At 31.2% G+C, this 23,717-nt stretch overlaps 1 protein-coding gene across 6 annotated transcripts in view; it reads right to left on the minus strand.

Moving 5' to 3' along the window:
* Window positions 1-23,717, minus strand: part of Oamb (Octopamine receptor in mushroom bodies) — a 126,732-nt gene that overhangs the window by 15,164 nt on the left and 87,851 nt on the right. For all 6 annotated transcript variants that reach the window (XM_085487234.1, XM_085487236.1, XM_085487235.1 and 3 more), the window contains one exon: window positions 4,216-4,763. The gene's annotated coding sequence lies outside the window, so the exon portion shown is untranslated. The remainder of the gene's footprint in view (window positions 1-4,215; window positions 4,764-23,717) is intronic.

Below are 23,717 nucleotides of genomic sequence, written 5' to 3' on the forward strand. Positions count from 1 at the left end.
TCACATTTGAACGCACACCAACGATCGAACGATTCGCGCGGACAAATTACGGCCGTGTGATTGCTACGTGACTGCCACGAGTGAAAAATTATTTTTCTCTTAAATTTCCTTCTTCTCCCCGACGTTGAACGGAGCAGCAATTTCTGCTTCGCTTTTCGAGGAAGAAGAGAGAAAACGCGCTTCTCCCTCCTTTTCTCTCTCTTCTCTCTCTCTCTCTCTCGCTCAACTCGACGACGAACATATTTCATATATATTCTTCGCTGAATGAAAATCCCTATTCCGCGGCCGTCGTTTTTTGTCGCGTCATGAGAATCTCGGGACGTATAAACGGTGGCTCGTTACGCTCTCGGACGTAAAAATCAAATTACTCTCGTCGTTTAATATTTGATAATCTCGCAGAAGAGAGTTAAATTATTTCTTCTTCCGTGTGTCACGCACGCTTCGAATTAAATTCTCGATTCGCTTTCTCATTCGTACGCTGCTCAATCTTCGCGCGAACATTCTTGTGTTCGTGCTCAAGCTGTCGCGATTTTTTGTTCGATATTTCTTCCTCTGACAATCACGGACAGTTACTGACTAATCACGACGCGTCGAGCGGACACGAACTTTTCCATTTATTATCGACATTTCTTCTTTCTCGTCGATCAAGTCGGATCGATGGGCGAAGAAATGGTCGAATTTATACGCGTATTGTCTTGAACAAACGGATCCGCGTTTGCATGTGCCACGAAATCCCGATTTAGGACGCTCGTCCCTCGGGATTACGCCTCCTGGTGCAATGAATTTGCTGTTACGCGCCCGACCGGAAATTGCAATCTACCCCTGCAATCTCTTTCAGCCTTTTCGCAAGCCTTCACCCAAGCTGACGTTACGCGCGCAAAATGGTGACCGAAAGGGTGCCTTTTCGGCCAGCTTTTTGGAAATGTGATCACGTTCCACCGCGAATTGCGAGAGAGAGAGAGAGAGAGAGACGATATTTTTTTTCTTCGACGCGATTTCCCCAGCCATCGAAAATGCAGGTAGCTCAATCTCGTCGATTGATTTCTCACGCGCCTCTTTGTTTCGACAATTCGCTATTTATTTTTTTTCCCAGACACGCGCGCGTGGGCGTTTTATTTACTCTCGGAAACTGGCGATATCGAATCGAATCTTCGATGGTTTTTTGCGAGAAAGAAAAATCGACGAAAAAGTGTTACTTCTCTCTCCGACGATCGCTGCCCTCCTTGAAAAAAAAAAAGTAGACACAAAACTTGGAATCGTTCGTTCGGACTTCAATTCCCTTCACGCTATATCCTCCTTGTTCCGCCTCAACAATCTTCACAAACGATTCGTCTCCTACTTATCGAGCGCGATTTTAGCTGGATTTTAGCTGCGAATAGCTTTCCTCCGCTCGACGATGTTTCTCTTTAATCTTTCGTTTCTTCCATCGATCTCCGGCGGGTTATATATTTCCACGGAGTCGAAAAAACACGCCTGGATTAGCCTTCGTTCGCACTTTGTAATTCAAGTTTGTGGAAGTAGTCGTTTGAATATTTAATTATGCCGATCTGTATTCTCGATCGGATATTCTAAGCTAATCCGACTATGTGAATCGCTCGAAAGTCTGCGTTCTCCTTCTTCTTCTCGACCGCTGAGATTTTTTCTCTCTTTTTTTCCCCTTTCTTTTAGGCTATCGATTAAGAGGTCCAATAAACTGCCAATTATAATATAATATTTCCTTTGCTCTTTTTGCGAAGAAGAGAAAGCTAAAACACTAAGTCACATAAATTTTCAATTATTCTTCTTCGCAGTTTGCTCGGCACTCTCAAAGGTTTTCTTTAATTACATCTCGTCTGCGCCGGCGATCTGATATGCCAAATGAATTTTCAACGAAATCCCTTTGGGTTTGCTCACGCGATCTATTCTTCAAGTTGCGCAAAACGCCCGATGAATCTTCGATGAAATCGTCGTTATAGAACGCTCTTCCGTCTTGGAAGCCCGGCTATTACATCTGTCTTTCATAAGGATTTTAATAACATCATCACAATGACGTTTAATCCTCACTTTAGAAGTGTTTTAAAAAAACTGTCTCCAATTAAATAATTGAACGCTCACTCTAATGTTTAATAATTTCCAATTTCGTCGAAGCTTTTAACAGATTTATGCGCCGGATAAATGAAACACATTTGAAGAATATCGCGTTAATTATCCTAGCTTTCGGTTTTAAGCGGTCGAATTTTTTTTTGACAATTCCAATGCTAATTACACTTCATAAAAAAAAAAAAATACCGAACGAAAATCTCGCTTTAATTTCGCTTCTTATATTTCTCCGACGCGTTTAAACCTTTTCACATTTCGACTTCCAATCGATCCTCTCTCACCTCGGTTCTTTTTTAATTATCTTCTCCCCTTTGCTCAATTTTCTTCCCTCTCAATCCAAACGTTTAAAATGCCTTTCTCCCTTTTGTCTCATCTCCTGATATTTCCTCTCCATTCGCACTTTTTAATTGTAATCTTCTTCAATGATTGTCCCATTTATCCTAAATATAAAGAGCCGCAAAGGTACGCGAATCTTTTCAATTTCATTTGAAAGGCCATTGGATCAAGTGGCTTTACAACGATATGACGATCCCTTTCCGCCGATGCAGCGAAATAATTTTAAGCTTGGTCCGACTATATTGGACGATCCGAGTGCCACTCAAACTTTCAAATGCCGACGAATTCTTCTTCTCGGCTTCGGCAAGCCTCCAAGTATGCTTCTCCGCTCGACGTGATCAAAGTTATCGTAGATCTCAACCGAATAGCGCGAACATCTCGCGAAATTTTTCCAAGGAACTAGCTAACTTTCAGAAACAGCGAATCTCCTGTCGACGCAAGAGAGAAAGAAAGAAAGAAAGAGAGAGAGAGAGAGAGAGAGAGAGAGAGAGAGAGAGAGAGAGAGAGAGAACACTGCAAGGTAATCGAGAGCGTGTTGTCAAACGTAATTAGACGCGAATCGAAGCACACCGGGTAAATTCGACGAACGTTTCCCCGACAGTTCGTGTTCTATTCGCGTTGCTTTCGTGATCGTTAACCGACAATGCAGTTCCGAGTTTGGCATTTTGCTGGCCCCGGGAAGAGAGAATTCTCGCCGTCATTTATATGCAAGCAATGCTGTTTCACGATATGGCGCTAACAAGTGCAAGGGAAACAGCGATTCGATTTCTGCGACGTACGCCTTTTGCGAAAATGAGATTAGTCTTCGTCTTAATTACTCTTTAGTGGTCTTCAAAGAATGCAGATAACATTCGGATCGCGATATTAGCGTATTCCCATACAGCACAACAAGATTGCAGCAGCATTGTGGCAACCTTTTATTGCAATATTACAATATTGTATAAACATTGTGAAATGTTGCAGCAATCTTGCTGCAAGGTTGCAGCAACGGTAAAATGTCCGCTTTCAGAAATATTGTTCCATAACATTGCAGCAATAATGCAATAAAATATATATGTAATACTACTATTGGATTATTGGAAATGTGCCAAATACATGATCGGACTGAATGTTCTGTACCTAATATTTTTTGCGTGAATTTTATTTTCATAATATTTCTGAAATGTCGCTGCAACGTTGTTTAAACTATATTGCAAATTCATGCCTATATAATATTTCTGCAACACTGCTATGCAATGTACAATATTGCAATGTTGTTGCAATATTGCTGCAAACTTGTGTGCTGTATGAGTTATTATAATATATAAACCCAGACTACACCATGTCTAAATAGTGGCGCATAAGACATCTTTAAGATGTCTTTAAGAAATCTTATGATGTGATATCCAAAAGACGTTTTAAAGACATCTTAAAGATGTCTTATGCGCCAATTTTAAACATGGTATATATGATTGCGAGCGATCGATCGTACTATAGGAAGCGTATTTATGTACATGCGAACACATTGTATACGGAATAAAATCGAAGGTTGACGAATATCAAGCAATAAAAACAAGCGACGAGAATACCCGCGCGACAGTTTCGGCGAAAGAAGGTCAGAATACTCATCGAAGACACATGTATTACAAAAGACTATTCGAAATACAGTCCACTTTGATATAATTTGTCAATTTCTAAGGCCAATTTCATTCCTACTATCATCGATACGTTACACATGGTGTTGTCTGGGAATATAGTTTAAAATATGAATATATATATATATATATATATATATATATATATATATATAGTGTTACTTACATGACAAAGTACAGCAACAACGATCTAATCGAGTGATGTCACAAATTAAGACGGCAATGTCTCGCATGAGACATGAGAATCTTCGTGAGAAGTCTAACTTGATCAGTCTTAACAATTTTCGCGCGTCGAGCCTCTGAAAATCGGATTCTAGGAGTAAAAATCACAGCCAGTGAAGTCAAATTACGCTCGTCGATCGTCTCTACGATCGCGATCAGTCTCGTGTATTCTCGTATGCATATGTGTCTGTGTATGTACGTGTGTACGTGTGCTCCTTATTCTCTTTGTTCACTCTCGTCGACTTATCGCTTTAGATAGCACTGGATGCGCTAAGTTATCTTCCGGCATCTGGCGCACTGTCTGTATCTAAGCAATCTGAAGAGCGTTGCTTTCTTGATGCGCTTCGATCGCATTATTTCGCTCGATCGGTCCTGGTGCTACACGATGGCTGCTTTAGGAGACCCTCTCGAAGTAACGCGCGTAATGCATCCCACGGGCTTTCCGATGATTTATTCCGCCCTTGCGTTCATTCCATTCTCGAATGCCTGGTTCTGCAAAAGAAAGCATGAGAAAAATCTCGGTGTTACCATAGCAAGGATTGACCATCGACTTGTCGAAGATTGCAATCGACGAGGCAACTCAAGCCCGAAGTAAAACGATAACAAGATTGCACTTGCAAGAAAATATTCAGCTGTTATTCAGTTGTGTATGTTTCTCGACAGGAAAGGGTATGTACATTTTTAACGGAATAGATTTTATCACAAAAAAAAGTTGTTTCTCTCTCTTCAAGTTTTGAACTAATAAAATTATATCTTTCAAATAATGTTGTGGTAAGAGTAAATAGATAAAATTGATTTTCTCTGTCCACCAGACTCAATTTTTCAGAAAATTAACTTTAAATTGATTGAAAAATTAATAATATTTTCTCTCTGTTTAAAGTCGAATGTATAGCTTTTACCTTTTTTTATATATGCAAATATAAGATGAAAACTATTTACTTAATTATTAAATTAATAAATTCATAATTTTTATTATATACATACTAAATGTAATTATTAAATTCCTCAAGCATATCATTCATATTTTTTTATGACTAATTTTGCAATAAAAAATTACACCTACATTCCAATATAATTATGGAATCATTGAATCTATTATAATTTTGAACAAATTTGATAGTTTCATGCTATGTATAAAACAGATCGGTTATACAAGAAATGAAACAGTGTGCGCAAAATCGATAGAGTATTCGGTTCTGAATGGAAGTAAATGTAGACAAATAGATAACCCCGGACAAGTAAAAAGGAAAGCTGATAAACGATAACTATCATTCAAATACACACAAATATACACAATACGAAAAATACACACAAAGATTATCGGTCTATTATTATCGTTTAGTATCATTATGTATGCGGTTTCTTCTCCAAAATTATTTGCGTATGATCCAAATAACTTCTCTCGAAAATTTATTTGATTTCGAAATCGTATATATAAGGATTTGATTGATTAAAACATCTCCATATTTTCAGTAATAAATGTTCAGAATCGTATATTTATGTGACGTACATTTATTGCAATTTTAGTTTCTCGTATATATAACTACTATGTCAATCTTTTTGACCCTATCTATATTTAATCTTGTGTATAAAAGCGAATATAGATATTTTTATACGTATATTTATACATTTCCGTGTTTAAATATTTCGAGATTTGAGCCAATGTATTTCCAATGTTAATTTTGCTTGAATCTAATAAAATAAAATACATCTTATGTAGTGTGATATAAAATAATTTGTAATTTGACATAATTTGTCCTTGTATGTCTTTATCTTATTTGTAAGTAGGTTACAGAAGATCCTCTTTTTTTCTCCATTCTTTTTTTAATTGCAATTGAGTGCATCTCAACAGCACCTGGTGCATCCAAGTGAAACATCCGCTCGATAGGAAACGTTTGACGTAGTTCATTGGAAATGTTCGAAGACAAAATGTGACGATAAGAAAATGTTTCCGTGTATAAATATATGTACAATAGAAAATCATTAGTATAATTAATTAATAATTTGTATATATATATATATATACATATATGTTTTTACATATTAAATAATAAAATGTCATTAAAGAAGTGCCTCATACGTGTGTACAGTTATAAAGTTTACTAAAGTTTATTTTTTCTTAATCAAATATATATCTGTACAATTTTATTTTTCACATTTTTTCATCTTTGATTCCATGATATAATTGAAAAATGGAGAATACAGTCTCGAATTTTTTAGATCTGCTTCGTCCGAGTGTTACTTTTACACTTTTTTTACTCTAAAATCAAATACAGAGCGGTGCACTCGCTAATTACAAGTCACAAAGAGAAACTCGGAGAAAATTCGATTTGAAATTATTCACTTTTCTATTTTCTTTTATATCTGTCGGTATATGGAAAAAAATACCGTAAAAAACGTTAATAACATGCATGGCTGTTTACGTTCTTTTTATTTATGAGGTAAATGCACGGTAATAAATATGACAAAGGAATTATGAATAAAAAATGTTAAATGATAAACAGGAAGAAGAAAGAAAACATAGAAATGATATAAAACACGAGATGTTCATGCTATACTGGACACATACATATGTATATTTGCATAGATAGTAAACAGTAAAATGTGATGCAGAACCGAAATACCGAGGTAATGCGACGACTTACAGCCGGCAAGAGTACTCCGTTTATTAATTAATGTTTGCCCTTTATCTGCGCGTAAACGTGCATAAAGAATTATACATAAGAATTATATAAAATTACTTTTTTCTCAGTTATTTCCATTCTTCAATATGTCTCTCTCTTTCTCTCTTTTTTTATTAATTGTAATTAATTTTATCGTTTATATACAATTATTATTTATTCCGTATTATATTATCTTTTATTATTATAATTATTTATTATAGTCTACTGTATCAGTTATTAAAATATCATGCCAACAAGGTTATAATATTTATACAACGTCATATAATATTTATTTGTTAATAATGAGAACCTATCAACGCAAATGCGTTAATGGACCTGCTTGTGTGCCTCATTATTTATGAAATAATATAATATTAAAAAATTGGTAAATATGTGAGAGAACAGAAAATAATATAATAGACATTATTCAACACAATTCTCTATTTATGCGCAATGTAAAAAGAATATGTGCATAAACATATCTAAACACGAGTAGCGCGATATACATAAGAGAAGAGACCGCACTGCAAGAAGCTTTAGGAGAATACTTGTGTAAAGTACAGCGTTCATCACGTATGCATGTACATCGGCTTGTAAAAGAGAGACGGCCCTTTATGCGAAGATGCACGCGCGAAAGGGGATGATTATACCTGTACATGTACACAATGTGTCTTTAGTATATACGGAAACCACGTACTTTCTCTCATCCGTTCTTATGTTTGCAGAATCTCGACAAACTGTTCGGAGAGTTAAGAAGCATCTCTATATAACTAGGAATAAAATCCCAAAGAACGTGACGTATTATACACGAGAAGCTCAACTTACTCCAATCATATCGCGTTTGAAGTGCCTATAATAATTAGCGTAGCTATTTTTTTATCTTCATAATTTTTATATTGTTGATTATGAATAAAAGCAATTTACAAAAAAAAAAAAAACCGCAATAGATTTTTCATCTCCCATGATCGGCAGAAATTATGACGTGGTTATTTTTAGACAAATGTTTTATGAAAAATTCGAACGCCAAATTTATATTCGTAATACCAAGATTAAGTCGGAAGAAAACTATCTCTAAACTTGATTGCAATTTCTCACGCAATTCCTCAAGAGATTGGCTTTTAATCGGCACGTGACATAGCTCTTCATCAGAGTCATGACGGTGCCAAAGTAGCGCGAGGTTGTTTAACGAGTCCGAAAACTTTAAATTACTACATCCATCGAAGAAAAGTTCCGGAACCTTACCTTGCCACGCCGCTATCTTTCCATTCATTTCGGCGGCATACATAAATTTCCCCTTTCGTATCTTACCGTAAGATTCGCTTTCTCGATCTGGCATAAATTCCACGCGGCTTCGATATCGAGATCGAATCTCTTTCTCTTTCTTCGTTTCTGGTTTGGAAAAAGTTTGTTCTTCCAGAAAGGAGAGCATAAGTCGCGCGAAATTACACTTCGCTGATTAAAAATGGGTGCCAAGTGCGAAAAACTCGATGTGCATCGATATATAAAGTATAACAAGTGCACGAAAATCAATATCACGATTCAGAGATCGATGTATGCTTTTGAAAAAAAAATAATCTTGCTAAGAAATCAACGTTCCCAAAAGCTTACACACGATATGCTTACGTCAATACATTTCAATACACTTTTTGAATACAGACGCGCTCGGGAAGAGAAACATCTTTCTAAAAACTTGCAAGATCATTCCTGTAACAAATTAATGTTAAAGTGCATAAATATCTTCTCTACAACTTTTTATTATATAATTTTTGTTGCACATTTTTATTGCTCAACAAATAGTGTTAAAATCATAATCTGATATTTTTAGTAAAATAAAAATAATAATTTACAAATAAATTAATATAGTCTAAAACTTTTTTTAAACTTCTTTTTGTACACGCATTTACATATAAGAATAATAATTTAGAAAGTAATTTAAAAATTTTAATAATATTTAATTAAATTTTATACGAGCTTATTAAATTTGATACGAGAAATTAATTGCTAAAGAAACACTTATTTTATTGATGTCATATGCGGATTATTCGGACGAACAATGAGAATTTTTGCTCAACTACAATTAAGACGTCGTAAATATATTGTCGAGATTCTTCTCATGAGGATTGCAAAACAGAGACAAGAATCCCTCCAGAATTGCCTCCAACTTTGACTTTGGTCGGACATGAAATAGATTGGCACTCCTAGAGCGCTGCTTATTTAATTTAAAGCATAACTTCGACAAAATGACGTGAAAGAAGAGACGACGAGAAATCAGTAGCAAAAGTTTGTATAGCTTAAATTAAGATAAATGAGATTCGAAAGGGTTTGTCAGTTTTTACTGAACGAAATCGGTGATATAATGTTAGATGTTATTCCATTTTCGCCACAATATAAATGCAATTAAACTTATATCAGTGATTCTGAAGAATGCAACCAAGCCATTGTTTTGTAGATCCATAAATGTGCTTAACAACACTTATAAAACGAAGGAAAAATTAATTATATAATTAATTATATATAAATATATATATAAATACGTTCATGCATATGAGTATATGTATGTATATGTATATATGTATATAAAAACTTACTTTTCAAAAAAAGCACCATATGTGCACGAGCCAATTAAAAGAAACTTTTAAATATATGTACAAAGTAGAGTTATTTTAATCGACAAAACTAGTCATATTACTAAAGTGCGCCAATTAAAAATACAAATTTTGAAAACTATTAATTAAAAAATATAATACTGAATTAAATTAAAAATTAATATAAAAATTAAAAATTAGATATTGATAAAAAGAAATTAAAAATTTATATAAAAATTATACATTAATAAAATATTTTTTAATTTTTTTATAAATAGCACTATTCTGTAAATATATATAACAGATTTTTTAAGTAGCGCGTGTACATGGCATCTTTTTTTATTTTTTTTAAATAACTTTTTAGTTAATTATAACAGCGAAAGATTATTTTCATTATTGCTATATATAATCGACATCAAAGTGATATTTCGATGTTAATGTCTGTTATATTATTACTACTGCATCATATGAATTCATCTCGAATGAGACGTAATATAAACCGTAGTACAATTCGACGATGATACTACATGTATTACGTACATCGTAGATTCTCCGACGATGATATGTAATTGCAAAGATAATAACAAATAATTTAATTGGAATGATTATTTCTGAACTGACAGTACGCGTTTTAATTCAACCTGAAGTTGCTATGATTATTCATTCCGTACGCAATTACGGCGATAGTGCATTAGTAGACGGAAATTTGCCGCGAGCTTATTTCATCTCCAAGTTTGCCTTGAATACGATCGCCAAGTAGCACAAGTCAGCGAAGAGGCCGACGTTGGCGTTAAGACATCTAGAGGTGAAACGATAGCGAGACAAGCGAAACGGAAAAGCAATCGTCAGCTAACTTAAAGCTCTGGAAATGTTGTTAACGATTCGTTCAATAGGCCGCGAACAGTTCGTTCGTTTGTTCTATGAACTGCGAGTTTATCAGAGCGCATCCAAGCGCGGACGCAGCTTAATCGATGCAATCGATTAGAACAAATCGAACGATAATCAGCAATTCTTCGAGAGACATACATATATTCGCAAAAAAGATGTATAAGATAATTATCATAAATTATTTAGAAAATTTTATATAATTATTTATATATTAATAATTTTATATAATTATATATATATATATATATATATATTAAAATTTTATATAATTATTTATATAATTATTTATATATTAATTTATATATTAAATTATTTATATATTATATAGGGAAGGAAATTTTTTCTACTATATGTATATACATATCAAGAATTAAAGGAAAACTAATTTAAAAATTTTAAGCAAAACTTATTATCGTTTTCGTGCTAAAGTTAACTTGAAAACATTAGGATTATCAAGACTCCTCTATATTAAATATAAATACAAACGAGAAAGGCTTTAAGAGCCGAACGTGGATGTTAATGCGTGCATTCCAACGAGCATTAACATATGCGTTCGGCTCTTAAAGCCTTTCTCGTTTGTATTTATATTTAATATAGAGGAGTCTTGATAGTCCTAATGTTTTTAAGTTAACTTTAGCAGAAAGGCTTTAAGAGCCGAACGTGGATGTTAATGCGTGCATTAACATCTGCGTTTGGCTCTTAAAGCCTTTCTCATTTGTATTTATATTTAATTTAAAAAAATTAAGGTTGATATACAGTGTTTTAAGAAAATATCAACCTCAATTTTGAACTCTCTACTGGCGATTAACTATTATTTAGTGTTATTAATTTAAAAAATGTAATTAAATCATGGAGAATAAAAGTTTTACATAAAAGGTATGTTAAGTATTAAGAAAGTCAAAAATATTTATCAAAATGAATTGCTATTTTAATATCGATTATCATTATTATGAGATGTACATATTATTATTTTTTTTGCACAAATAATAGTAAATTAAATTTGTTAAACAGATAAAATGTAAGAAAGAGAGAAGGCATACAATCGTAATAAAAATTTTATACTTTCCATCACTTAGATAACAAAGAAGTACTTTCGAACCTTATATTTGCACGGTATGATAGTGGAAGAAATAATGGGAAATAATGGGATTCAAAGGCAAACGCGCTTCCGCACCGCAATTAACTGCGACAAGTGAGAGAAGAGCGTCATTAAAACTTGCCGCTTAATGAATCGTAACGAAGCGAGAAATGGCACGTAAAAAAGATTATCGGAATCCTTAAGATGATTACAGTCACACTAATGACGACTTTTAATACAGATACCGTAGCGTCTGTGTATCACATAGTTAAAGTGCATTTATACTGCAATCAGACTGCATCGAAGCGGTGATTTGTGTAGTAAGCAGCGCACAATCGCTGCACGATCGACTGTACCATATAGTTTAGTTAATCCCAAGGCGCGACTGAATCATCAAATATTACGATGCCCAATGATTAAGCCCGACAAGTGGCGATAATTAGCTCATTAATGTTATACGAGAGCGCTAGAGTGTTCCTAATTTCAGCCGCTTAAAAATCTATCCCTCTGCCTCGTGCGAGAATATAGTTTAATTCATAATAATTCACTATGATAATTGTAAAAAGTTTGAAACAGATTTAATTGAAAATAAGTTATAGTAAATAAGGCGCATTTGTGTAACGTCGCATTAATTTCACGGCAATATAAGTTAAATCGCGGACGCGAGTTACATACAACAAATGATACTCCGGATACCAGTTTAATTAGTATACAAAGCGCGCCGTTAGAAAGACCAAACTTATTATCATTACTCTTGTCTTCGCTATATAGTCTCGCGATATTATTACCATCTTTACGAATTTAGCGCTCACCAGCAGGTTTTCTCGCGAATATACGGCGAGATACATCGCCCGCATAATTGTTATTAAACAAGTCCCATTATGTTGCAACGAGCGACATAGTTTAGTAATTATAGTTTGCTCCACTTATGGACATTACCTTGTTGGTGAATTATTAAACGGCTTAGGAGTATGCGTCCATCGAACTTTCGCGTATCGTTTGCGTATCGAGATCCGCAAACATTGGCATATCCAATTCCGTTTTGCGTATAACCGCAGTTAATTATCACCCAAATATTTCGAATGTAGAATATGGCAATAATAATCAATCGTCTATCAATTATAGTGAATTCATTAATATGCTAATTAGTACATTTAGTATTGTGTTTAGTCCTTCCTCATCATTTGACAACAAAGACGAAAAAAAACTTTCATATTATATTTCAAAATCGTATTTAATATTGCATTTTTACAAAGAGGAGAACGAAAGAGGGATATATATAAAATGTGTGTGAGATAACTGAAGAATTATTTGAAAAAATACTAGTATTTATATTTTTGTATCTATATTAAATATAATATTTCATTATGAGATACTGTGACATTTCGATAAATTATTTCGAAAAACAGTTTCAAAGTAATAAAAAATACAATTATAAAATATAATATTTATTGTTTAATTTATTGTTAATGTTTCTAAAATATAAAAATATAGATTTTCAAACAATAAATATTTTTGTTTGAAAATCTTTATTTAATTTATATCAAGATTGATCAAATCAAAAATCAAGACTAATATTTAAAAAACATATAGCAAGAGAGAGATATAAAATCGACATTGTAACAATTGTTAAAATAAAAAAACTATTTCATTTCAATATTTTCCTTATCTAGTTTCTACTTTATTTACTCATTTCGAGCGTATCAAATTATCTTGTGCGAAAAGTTTAGCCTTTCCGATGTCCCGAGTGCAAACTCTTTCGCAGATCCAATTTCTGCTTTCTCATTCACATCTCGCAAAGTTATTTCTAAAACTTTGTTCTGCGCGCATGACACGCTTTCGTATTCTATAGTAATCAAATTTATTAACGTGATATCAAAACATTGTGATTTGGCAAGATCTATTTTATGCATCGCTTTTTATCGTTGAAATAATTAATCGAAAATTCTCGATTGTGAGAATTTTCAAAGTTTACGTATATTTTCGCGACAATATCAATTTTAATTAAAACCAAACAACTTTGCAAATAAAATATAAATAGTACCAAACAATTAAAATCCGAAAAAAATTTCAAGTCTATAAATTTTTGATTGTTATTGCATTAGAAAAAGCACATTGAGATTATTAGTTGCATGTATCGTTATTACGTTATATATTTGTTTTAATATAAATTTTTCATAGATATATTTAATTACTCTAAAAACACTATTAATTAAAATAGAATACTTGATTGATTTTCTTTGCAATGTATTGTCACAAAGCGCGATACGATTAATGAAGATATATATGTATACGTGCTATAATTAATTTACGCAAACTTACTTAATTTACGCAAACTTTCATCCATTATAAGCATATCTCATCCTTCTCAGCTGTCTATAAGTACCTTCTTCGATCAACTTCAATCAGAGGGCTAATATACATATAACACCTTTCATGTAAGACTGAGATAATAAAGGATATATATATATATATATATATATATATATATATATATATACACTGCTATCGATAGTTATATACGTTACATAGCACAACTGTCACTTGTTGCGTTAATAAGTACGCACTTATATTTTTCGTATTGTTTACTTTTGTTTTATCGCAAAAATAATCGATAAGATAATGATAAAATGTAATGTAAACAAATGTAAAATATGCGTTGCAAATCATTTCAATTTCTTCAATCATTTTTCTGCATTACGATAAAATTAACTCGAGATATGTATGTGGAAAGGAACAAATATATAAATTTTTCATGAATATAGAGAACATAAATATCCGAAGAAAGAGTATACATCGCATGAAAAATCAATGCATATCTTTCGATAAAAACCTATCGGTTGTTTACTAGCGGCAGGGAATATTATTTGGTATCTCGTATCACTGTATTTGTAGAAAAGGAATTTTCATCCTGGAATTTTCACAGATGTGAAGCATGATCCCAGGATTTCGCCCGGTGACCTTTTCGTGTTTCCACGCCACTCCCGGCAATAGATCTCTTCCCACGCAATTCTCGGTATCTGGATCTTCTTTATCCTTCGTTAACTATATTATAAAGCAAGTAGAAATTCGCTTTTTCCCACTAATCTTGATACAATTATCCGTTTGTCACCTAAATTGCTCCCGTTTGGCTTAACTGCTTTTTCTATCCATTGTCTCTACCTCTGCTAGATTCCTGGTATAAAATTGTTTTATTGAAATACTTTCGCGAAGTACACAAAAAAAAAAATAAAATCAATACTTATATACTTGTATATACGCAAAAACTTGCTTGAATAAAAACATTTTATATAGTTCAATAAAGAAAAATATTAATCTTATTATTTAAGAATAATTTTTCTTGAATGGAAGAGAAAGATATCGAATAGAAAATAACTTATTTCATATAAAATAATATATTTTATTTTATTCTTCAAATAATACCTATATATAATATTAAAATAAGATTGTATAATATTGTTGAAATTTAAGATTCAACAAATTCTTATAAGAATAAGAGTATAGAATCTTATAAGATTATTTATATTGTAATGTATACATAAATGTATAAGTGTTAATTTGACACTTTTCTTCTGTGTAGGTGCTGTTAGCCTTCAATTTCAAGATGTTCATTAAGAATCATAGCCTGTCGAAATCCATAACGAAAGTGGATCTCGGCCAAGTAAGTGTGTGTAGAGATATAACCGAATGTACATATGTATGTAACTCTGAGCAAACTAAGTTGACAGCTCGAAAACAAGATAAATATCTACGATACTGAGCGATATATTTATTCTTAACAAGCTTCAAATCCTGTGATTTCCGCAAATCTGCATTTACTCCTATCTCAATGACTGCGCATAATAACGATTGCAACGTAAAAGTATTTTCGAAAAATCGATTCGCTTCATCGAATTGAGAATATTATCAAATGCTTTGTTAACGTTACTTATTCTTCATTAATTAATAGTTACTAATATTTCATTTTTTAAGATAGGATAATTTTTCATATCGGGTATGTAAATTCTTTCAATCCGCGAAATAAATGTATAATATTCTCTATTATTTTACTTACACGCACTAATTTGTAATATACCATATTACATTTACTATGTAGATGTGCAATGTATGCACATTTTGCTATATACAATGTATGCATTTTTCCACGCATATTATTAGTATTATATTACTTTTCTTACACACATAGTGAGGAAATGAAGCAATTTAATTAACAAAATTAATGTAGTAGTATATAATACATTTTTATACCAAAAAAAAGAAAATTAAATGCCCCGCATCTTGAATTTTCATTTCCTAGAAAGTTCTAACGAGTTTTTATGCCGTTAAGTATTTTAATCAGGTGATAAGAGTCTATGGAACGCGAAAAGTTAGATTGCAATATAGTAAGTGATTAAAAACATTCCAAGTCACTGCGAGACTTTCAAAAAGACGATATTAATGAAAGTATCTAGTTTATTCCTGTTTAAACGCTATATCAATGTATGACGGAGGTGTTAAAATAAAAATTAAATATCGCGCGAGAAATTATTTAATTATCTTTTATATTATTTTCTTGTATAATTAATTCAGAATGCTGACGTTAATTTCTCGTGTGACTTTGATTCATTATCATATAGTAACTAAAAGATTTTATTGTATTTTATAAGATTTTTATTGTTCGTGTAACACATTAAGATTTGTAGTGTTTTATATCATCGATAAACTAATCATTGTAAGTGTGAGAAATAATTGAAAAAAAGAAATATGTGGACTTAATCAATAGCCTATTTCACGTATAGTGATAAAGAATAAATATAAAAATATATATGAAAAATATGATAAAATATGAATATAAAATTATATTTTGTTTCATATAAAACTATTAATCTATATAACAAATTTTAAGGTAATTTTAATAAGTAATGTTTTATATAAAATCTCTCTCGAATTTTATATTAATTATTAAAATCAATATGAATCAATATACACATAAAACTTAAATTTTGTAATAAATCTTGATTTAAGTCTCCCCTTTTATAGTAACAAATGGATAAAGAACTTCCTTGTTAGAAACTTTTTTGTGACGAATGGCGGTCTGTGGAAATCAGAAATTGTTCCCAGTAACGAGCAACGACGAAAATCGTTGGCAGTATAGAAACTAGCCGCCTGCCGAGATGCTTATAATCCAGGAGGATAACAATCTGCCCACAATGTATCCACGCCCCGGTAATTTTTTCACAAGCTCGGGAGTTGGGGAGAAAGTTTTACGATCGAATGTGCGGATCGACAGAAATGGAATGAAAAAGGCGAATCATCCCGCCGCTGTATAATCTATATATAAGACTCGAAGGCAGCTTCTAATTTATCTTCGACAAACTAAATTACTGACTTCCCTCTCGTAAAAAAAGAGAAGAGGGAAAGGTTGCGCCCAAATTTTCACGTGAAACTTATCGCCTCGGGTCCCAAATAAATTTTTTTATCGCTGATAATACGATTGCAATTGATAATAATGCAAAAAAATACAGAACATGTAACAATAAATGATCTAAAAAAGACAAAAATTTACGTCGCGGAGAAAAAAAACTTTGTTTCAGGATTGAATACCTAAATATCAATTGTATTATATAAGTATATATTTATAAATTAAATATTATACTAAAAAATAAAAAATTGAAAGAACTGAAAAACTGAAAGAAGAAATACGTTGATATTGTTACTAAATGTAAATTTATCTAATTTTAGATTTGCGTTGTGCAGTCAATTTACGTTAATTTTTAGTAAAGTTCATACAGATATTTTATGATTTATGCCATTATATCTTGTCAATTTGAGTATTTATTTAAATTTGACTGAGATAATAGATTTTGCTATTTATATGCATCTAAAAAAGTTGAAAAAAAATCTTAAGTATAGAATATGTTTTTACGTATTTTATATTTTATATTTTATTTAGAGTTATTTCAAGAAATATATTAAGAGAAATATATAAATTAAATTTTACTAGAAGAATATAAAATATTTCTAACACATATGTATATTCAACATTAAATATACTACAAAATATAACACCTTAATTGGGAAAAAATATTCTTTCATTTTTAAAAAAGTATTTTTAAAAATTTATATTTGTAGTAAAAATAGAAAAATGCAAGTATATTTTACATACATTTAGACGTCACATATCTTATTGTTAAATGCAAATATCTTTCTCCTTTTAGTAATATATATTATATGAGCAAGAACAGTATAAAATATAAATTAAAAGAAACACTGTACTCATGAAAATCTATCTTTGTCGTTTGCAATATTTAACAGCATCTCGCAGTATTTAATTTTTTTTTTCGCTTTTTATCACTGTGAACTTCAATTATTATTCATCATGATCTATTATAACTTCCACTGTTTTGCTCACATCGTTTGTCTTCGATAAAAACCACAATGATTTTTCCACGATGTACAAGCCAAATAAACTTTCAAAATAATGAGTTCGTCGCACTGAGTTCATATTCTGTGACATTACTGATAATAAACAAGAATACTTCTGACGATGATATTTCCATTTTTTCTTGTATTTTTTTATGATAAATCAATATTTACTTCTATATTTATCTTTCATAAGTTGATTTTCTTGCGTTGTTTTTATTTATCATCTTAGGTAGTGAATATTCCTTTAATTATATCAATTTGCAGCTTTTTAACATTAGTTTGCACTGATAAATGATGTACCGACAAAGTAAAAGATGTTTGCTTCTTTGAGCAATTTAGACACAGAGATTCATTTTCAGTAGTATAACCATTATATGATCAGACTGTTAGAATAAAGTCCACACGCTATTCCTCTGTGACTTAAAAATGTAGTATGTTTGAGAGATTGTAATATACCACATTTTGAACATATTTCTTTCAACATCTTTGTTTGATAAAGAAATTTAAATGCATCTTATTTATGTTTTATTATATTTAAATTTATATTTTGTTTTTACGAAAATGTTACGTAGGTATTATTTAATATGTGAGAATCTCTCTCCTAACATATTTACACATTTTAGCATAATATGCGGTATTAAATATTAATTTAAATATTTTTAAATGCATTATAAATATGAGTCGAAATATATTGACCCCTCTCAGTCTTATTAATTTTTATATACATATATACATATACTCATATTTCAAAATAATACATTCTGCTGCATATATATGTGTATGTTTATTTATATTATATTGAAGTTATACATAACCATTAAATGCTTGATGACTGATTGTAGAACATTAAAAGATATGATCACTAGAAAATTTAGAACACTACATCTTATAGACACTTGAAAATAACATAATTCAACACATTTCTTATAGAAACTATTCAGATCTTTATGCAACACGTATACAATATGCGGTCTTCTGTCTCTGACAGAATTTTTCCTGACGTTTTAAAATGTTTACCGTGTAATATACTAAGGAAATAGATTGTTCCTGTGCCACTGGTAAATAAAATGGAAATATACGATCGCTTCTTTCGGTCCGTCTGTGTTCTTCGTCGCCATCCGAGACAAGATTCAAAGAAAAGTTTCTCTACAACCGCCGGCGGACGCGCCTTTCGTCTTTTTCTTTCGTTCTGAATAAAACACATTTGCCCTCCAACGTACCAAGAAAGAGAAAAGAATCATGATATTAAAATAATTTATGACATTACTAATATCTTGGTGGAAGAATGGCAGAAATATCATGTATATTTCCGTAAACGAATAAAATAAAATTTGTAATAAATGCATTTGAAAAAATTAAAAAAATAATTCTTTACAGTATCTATTCATAAATTTTGTAAAAAAAATATGACAAGAATACTTATAAAAAAATCAAAATGTTTACAAAAATTACTCTCAAAATATGTAACCTATAAAATAAAATTATTGTGAAACATTTTTGTAGAAATTCGTGTTCTTAGCAGGATGGAAAGAGAAACAAGTCGATATTTTTCAATATTATTATGCGAGCAAGAACAATATAACTGAAGCAAACATAATTTAAAATTTAAAATTTATATAATGCAGCAAAACAGTTTCTTTGATAAATGCACAAAATTTTTATAATTTTCAAAACTCTTCGTTTTCAGACTTTAAGAAATAGGTATGCGAAAAAGTGTAATTGTAATAAATTAAAGGAAATAAATTTTCTAAAAATTTGCAACAATAATTGACTTTAAAAATATAACCGTCGTAATTGTCAATTTCCACCGGCTATTTTAATATCATCATTCTCTTTCCTTCTCGTTCTCATAATGTCCGTCTGACGTTTACTCGTGATCCTGCTCTGCATGTGCAATCCCAGTCCTTCCGCCTCGCACGCACATGCTCTTTCATCTGTCTATCAAATGAAGGAAATTGCGCACTGTGGGAAAATATTTGTTCTGCAACGTGATATATTCACAGAAGTGCATTAGTCAAATGCGACAATAATTCACGCTGAATACGTAAATGGGAAATAATCCTGCATTTGTCTCGCTATATAGTATAATAACACAGGGATTACAATAACTCGAGAAATTATTCGATCGTAATATTTCCTTGATATTAAAATATGTGCGAGCGGTTTTATGAGGCTTTATTGAGTTTTATTGAGAAAATTATACAATATATACTTGCAAAATTAACAAAATCAAAGATGCGTTAAATCGAATACTTCTTAATAAAAAAATTTAAATAAAAATTCCATTATATATTTACCATTTTAGAAATTTCAACATTAGATCTTATCAATAAAATTTCGAATTACACATTTAAAATAAAATGCACGCACAAAATTAACTTATATATATATTATTATTATAAATTATATATTATTATTTAATATTAATTATATAACTATGTTATTAATTAAGTCTTTATTTCATCCAATAAAAAGTATTAACTTTAAATTTTTCATAAAATATTTATGATTGCTCTTTCATTTGCTATTCACAAATAATTGTAAAAACATCGCATTCGAAATATGTACATAATTAGAGAAAATTAAGCGCAAAGAAAAATCCGTCATAAAATTTTTGAAATTTTGAAAAGCCACTGATTTTTTAACTCCAAATCTGTCTATATTCTCTGTCTACATTTTCGTACATCAAATAAAAATTTATGCATAAACGAAAATGCACTGCTCTTGAAACGTTGCAACATATATTGTGAGAAGCGCGTATGTACAAAATCCCCGTTTTTTCCCGTTGCATAGTAAAGGCGCGCAATAAGACTGAAAGAAATTGTTTGACGCGAAACTCGTAATATTCTGAAAGCACTCGTTCGTCGTATATATCGCACCCCGTCGACAATTTTACCAGCAAGTATATAAGACGAATAAAACAACGATGATGCACGGCACGCGAGCGCGGCAACTTCACGAAAATTAACAGATACGATGTTTTTGCGAAACGGGAAACGGGGGTTGATGAAGGCGTGGGCTTCAAAAGGCCATTGACAGACTCTGCTTATCATTCCGAGAATGTAACCCCGGGATCGGAATGAATAGAGAAGCAAGCTAGCGGAACGAACTTCTCATAAAGCTGGGTGAACGTAGTAATATCGGTTTCTAAATTTGTCGAATGTATGAGGCTTTATAGTAGTGGATAGATTTTAATTCTTCATAGAAAGTTATGCGACAAAAAATATACAACTTTTACGTGATAAAATTGTTTATAATATCGAAAAGTTTTTGTTTTAAATTAATTTTATAAAATATGAGAATAAAAATATATTACTGTATGCTCGTTTAGTTGGCCTACAATATTTATTTCTTTTAATTTCGTTAATTTATACGAGCCTCTCATCAATTAAAAATATATTATTTTCAAAAAACATTACTGGCATGATCACAACAAAATTCTATATATAATATATTATTTTCGTTTATTCTTTATCTCGATATTTTGAATTTTTATATCATATATTGCAAGTTTTAATAAAAATGTGAATATTTTTATTTAAAATTAATCTCAGATTTATCTTATTATATCCCTTGTCGAGATTGAAAAAAAATGTAGATCAAATATACTTTTTTAAAAATGTTTGCAACAATATATTTTACTTTTCGTAATATAATATGTAAATAAAAGGCATATTAAAAGCATCGCAAACAAAAGTATAGAAACAGGCCGTGCTCGTAAAAACTCGACATCTAGCAATTAAGAATTATATTGATGATCGATAACAAAGATAATCAACGTGATAAAAATTCAGTATTACGTGGAATTTAATGTTTTATTATGCGTGCAAATGGTTAGAATGGATCAAAATGCAAATTAGCCGCGGAAAAATCTATTCGACCCAAATTGCGGTGAACAGCTGCAAATTCGATTTTAATATTTCACACTAGATCGTAATAAATATGATCGTTATATCGGATCACTGATTTACGTTGAATTTTCTGGCAGTGATATAAATCGACATCCCTCATAACTATAGAAAAGCTTCAATAATTGTGATGAATAAATTCCATTTTCTACTTCGAACAACAGAAAACATATCTACTGATTAACGAATAATCTCTATTCAATAAAATCGTGAATGGAATTTATTTAGTATGTTGATAATTGCTCATTTGTCATGAGATAATAATAAAATAGCGATGTAACTCATACCAAATCTTTCTGCTGTCTGATTCGCTGAATAATTAAATTGATGTAGGTTCTAAATAATTAAATGAATGCATATATGTGATCACACATCGATAGGCAATTATTAATATATTATGTGATATATTTGCCGCTCATTATTGTATGTTCTTTTAAGTTTAGATTGCACTTTCAAAGGATGATTTTTCTCGCTCGAATTTCCTCTAGTAAATGGTAGCAATTAGCTGAAATTCATCAATATTCACGATGGCCGCCCCAAAATAGACATCAAGATATCGCAACATCCAAATAACGGACGAATCGGAGAGAAATCACGCCTACACCCACGCTCGTTAATCTTTTCTCGACATTCGCGCAAGATTTCTTTTTATTTGTTTTTATTGCGCTGGTTAGAAAACAATTATTGTTCCCAACATAAAGACTTGTTCTTCTAAATACTCAAACTATACGAGTTTGTTTGCACCGACTTTCAATAAAACGAGCCACTTTACAGAAACTAGAGGAAAATAGATTCGAGATAAGAGTGCGCGGGTCGCAAACACCAATCTGAGATATCCTTCGCTCTGCAGAGCAGACGTATAAGATGTTTTGTAAAGTTTGGGATTAAACTTTAGGTATGCTCTGAATTTATCAGGCAGCGCGATCCTCAAAAGTTTCGCGCAAACCTCACAAAACGCGCAATATATTTTCGCTTCTTTATCTTTGCGAATCAAGTTCTTGCTCGCTAACAAGGTCGTATTGAAAAATTTTACGTAAACTTTTCGATTTATAATTAATAAGAGTCGAATGTGAAATAATTTGATTCGTGTTCATCCAAAATTTTTTATACCTATATACGATTATAATTTTTTCAAAAATAAATGTTATTTCAAAAGACAAGTTTTGAAAAAAAATATTTTGTTACTTTAATATTTTGCTGCATTTCTACCATTCGTGGCAGAATTATATGCAACTGTTCATGATTTGCATGAATTGCAATTCCAAGAGAGATAATGAAGAATAACGAAAGAAATTCAGAATATATATCATCGTGTTATTTTATGATAGTAATTTCGTCTACCCCTAGTTACTTATTTCACAACTGGCGCGATAAACTAGGGCTCTCATGTTTTGCAAGAAGATACGTTTATAAGCGGTAGAAATGAAATCTACCATATACAATAATTTAAGACATTAATTTTCTGATTCAGCAAAATTGCAGAGATTAAATTTGTTAAACGTAATTGTCAATCAAAATTTTCAAACGTAAATTTAAACAATATTGCAAACTAATAACAATATAATTAAACAATAATGTAAAATATCGATGTTGAACATAATCGAGATAATTTTTGTTTTGTAATCATTACGGATTTATTTATATAAAAATTATGGATTTAATAATAAAAGTTTTTGAAATATAACGTTAAATAAAAAAAAATATATATATATATTTCTGTTATAGTTGTGTGTGTGTGTAACTATATAATGCGTCTAATAAAACTGTGAGATCATCTTTTATAAAATAAAAAGAAAATTAAAGAATGTTTCATAAATATATACACATATGTTTAACAATTTCTCGAGACTTGTGTTCGGCTGCTTTTAACAGCGGTTATTTCTAGCGTTACTAAAAAGCGAAAGATATTCACGAAACAT

This window comes from Nylanderia fulva, unplaced genomic scaffold (genome assembly GCF_048542155.1).
Source record: "Nylanderia fulva isolate GAGA-0341 unplaced genomic scaffold, ASM4854215v1 Scaffold51, whole genome shotgun sequence".
In the NCBI taxonomy this organism is placed as follows: Eukaryota; Metazoa; Arthropoda; class Insecta; order Hymenoptera; family Formicidae; genus Nylanderia; species Nylanderia fulva.